The sequence below is a fragment of the Lucilia cuprina genome, chromosome 5 (genome assembly GCF_022045245.1).
Source record: "Lucilia cuprina isolate Lc7/37 chromosome 5, ASM2204524v1, whole genome shotgun sequence".
NCBI lineage: Eukaryota > Metazoa > Arthropoda > Insecta > Diptera > Calliphoridae > Lucilia > Lucilia cuprina.
The window spans coordinates 28,527,398-28,531,097 of NC_060953.1; positions in this window are offsets into that span (position 1 = coordinate 28,527,398).

Consider the following 3,700-nt stretch of genomic DNA (forward strand, 5'->3'; position numbering starts at 1 on the left):
GGCACCTACGTACTAAACCACACCCCCATACTTCAAAACCCTACTCCCCGCGGAACTGCCAATTGGTACGATCTTGCCAAATCGGCCTTTCGTATTTTTTCCGAGACATTCAGAGAATGGTTCACAAATTCTGAGTGAAACTGAGTGAGATTATAGTTTATTTCCCCATGCTTTCTGCTCATCCAACTACTTATGTTAGGTATTAGCATGTATGTCCACCTGCCTTTTGGTGCGTTATCCCCCCGTCTTTGCCACCTTTGAATAGATTTTCCCCTTCCGTGAATTTTATTGAACGCCTATCTGTCCTTGAGCCTTCGCACAGCGCATGATACATATCTGTTTGTTCGCTGACCGCCATGTCTATTGGTACCATTCCAGCTATGACGCTGACAGCGTCAATAAATATAGTACGGTATCCGCAGCACACTCTTAGGCAACTTCTCCTAAAGAGGGACATAATGTTCTTTATGGTTGACGTTTTTGTCATTTTTCCCCATGGTGGTGCATTCTAGAGTAGTATTGAGTTTGTCACGCTAGTGAGAAGAAGTCTACGGCTAGATCTAGGCCCTCCAATATTTTTCATCATTCTGGCAAGTGCATTTATAACGCTAGTTGGTTTACGACATGCGTAATCCATGTGGATTTTAAAATTCAGACGGTCATCTATCATCACCCCTAAGTATTTTATTGCTTGCGACGACGTTATTATAGCTCCTACTTGTAGCCTTATCTTTTCCCTTTTTCTTTTACCACTTATCAACACAGCCTCTGTTTTGTGGTCTGCAAGGTTAAGATTTACGGATTTCAACCATAAGCTAATTATATGTATCGTCTCATTCGCGTTTAGTTCGACATCTTGCAGGTGTCTTGCTTGGACTATTATTGCTACATCGTCTGCATATCCTACGATATCCACCTCCTCTGGCACCTGAAGTCTTAATATGTCGTCGTACATAATATTCCACAGAAGAGGGCCATGTACAGAGCCCTGTGGTACTCCTGCCCTGATACTGTGTGACTCCTGCCCATTATCATTTTCGTACCATAAAGTCCTATTAGTGAAGTAGTCCATTGTTATCTTGATCAAGTAGTTCGCGATATTTATACGTTTCATCCTCGAAGCAATATGTTTCCATCCTGCTGAATTAAAAGCGTTTTTAATATATAGGGTCACTATGGAGCAATATTTTCTTGCTACACCATTGCCTTGGATTGCATTTCTTGCAGTTTTCAATACTAGATTTATGGCATCGACTGTTGATCTAGCCTTACGGAAGCCGTATTGCATTTGGGAGATGCCACTTACTTCCTCGGCTGCAGACTGTAGACGGCTATATATTGTCCTCTCTAGGCATTTTCCCACTGTATCCAGGAGACATATTGCTCTATAGGATCCGGGTTCTCCTAGTGTTTTACCAGGCTTTGGTATAAGAATTGGCTTCTGCTTCTTCCATTCACTATAAAACACCTTCCTTTAAGCTTTTAGTAAAAATATTTGCAAATACCTGTCGTCTTATTTGAAGCGCTAGCTTAAGCGCTTTATTTGGGATAGAGTCCATTCCAGGAGCTTTGTTGTCCCCTATTCTCTTACAAATTCAACAATTTCAGCATCCAAAACTTGTACTTCATGAAGTATCCTACTTTCGGTGACATATTCCTGCTCGTTGTATGGTTCTCCGTCTGGAAGCAGTGATTTCACTGTGTTAGTAACAAGTTCGGGACAGATAGTTTGTGTGGATTTCCTTCCTTTTGTACTAGCTGCCTACACATTTCCGTTGCTGTGCCTTCTATTATGTTGTAATTGGATAAAGTTTCGGTGAAACACTCCATATCGATTTTGTCTTTAGACCACCCTTAAATTTTTGCCTTAGTGCCTTTTGACACCATATGACTTCCTGTATGTACAGTGAGTATTATTGCCTGGTGGTCGCTATACGTATAGTACTCGCTAACCTGCCAATCTACATCTCTTGATAGGTTTGCACTTACGAATGTTAGGTCAACAATCGAGCCATAGCCGGTCCTTCTGAATGTATACGAATTACCTTTATTTACGAGAATTAGGTCGATAAAAGGCTTCAAGCAGTATTCTTCTCCTTTCATTAGTTCTCTGACTCCCCAATCTATAGCCCAGGCATTAAAATCTCCTCCGATGATAACTGGGCTGTGACCTGATACAGCTCTTACAAGATCGTCTACAAATCGTTCGAAGTCTAGTATCGGTATATTTGGTGACGCATAACAGCTATATACGTATATACCACCTAGTTTTGCTCTTGCAAAACCTTCATGCTGCTCCTTCATACCCTCTTCTATAATCTTGATTCCACAAGCCCATATTGCGGCTCTTCCTGTTGAGTCTCTTTCCCAGACATTTTTGTCTAGATTTTTATATTGTTCACAGATTATAGCTATCAGTCTTCATTTCAACAATGGACTGCGCAAGAAGGTCTTGCGCTGTTGCGCAGTGGTTGGTGTTTAATTGGATTAGTCTCATTTGTTGCTTTCGTTTAGTGCCTTTCTAAACACAGGACATCTGTAGCTTCCTGCAACATTCCGAATATCCTCTGCTACCCGCGATTTGCATAGTGAGCAGTTTGGTTCAGCTTTGCAATCTTTCACAAAGTGGCCATCTGTTCCACATTTCCTACATTGCTTGGACCTATCGCTTGTCGCCTTACAATATTTTGAAATGTGGCAATATTCGAGACATCTAAAACATTTTGTCACATTTGATGACTTTCTAAGTCGACATACAGACCATCCAATTTCGATCTTCCCAATTTCAAGAGCTTTAGGAGCTGATTTCACTGGTAGGCTTATCTTGACTATTTGGTTTCCCATTGGCGTTTTTCGTAGCGATTTTATTATATTCTTGTCTAGACTTGGTAGGTTTAGTTCCCGGGCTAAAGCTTCACAAATCTCGTACTCGATTGTAATATCATCCAAATCTTTACACTCAATAATAGTTTCCTCCTTTAGTTTTTTCACTGTAATATTTCCATCTAATAATGATACGACTTTTTCTCTAAATATTTCGTCTACATCACTATTTGTTGTTTTAAGCTCCAAAAGAAAGTCCCTTTTTTGCGTCCTTCTTATTTTCTTCACCTCCTCTCCTAGACTATTAAGTTCCGGATCAGCTTTAATTTTTCGTAAGATATCAGCATACGAGATCTCTCATTACATCTGGTTTAGATCTTTTAAATTTTCTCTTTTTTGTTTTCTTGATCAAATTTCACTTGTTGTTCTGATAAAGTCGTCGATATAGTGTCACTAGTTTCGATTTTCTCTTGTACCACATCAGATTGATTTTTCTTCTTCGGTGACCTCAAAAGGCACTAAGGCAAAAATTTAATGGTGGTCTAAAGACAAAATCGATATGGAGTGTTTCACCGAAACTTTATCCAATTACAACATAAAAGAAGGCACAGCAACGGAAATGTGTAGGCAGCTAGTACAAAAGGAAGGAAATCCACACAAACTATCTGTCCCGAACTTGTTACTAATACAGTGAAATCACTGCTTCCAGACGGAGAACCATACAACGAGCAGGAATATGTCACCGAAAGTAGGATACTTCATGAAGTATAAGTTTTGGATGCTGAAATTGTTGAATTTGTAAGAGAATAGGGGACAACAAAGCTCCTGGAATGGACTCTATCCCAAATAAAGCGCTTAAGCTAGCGCTTCAAATAAG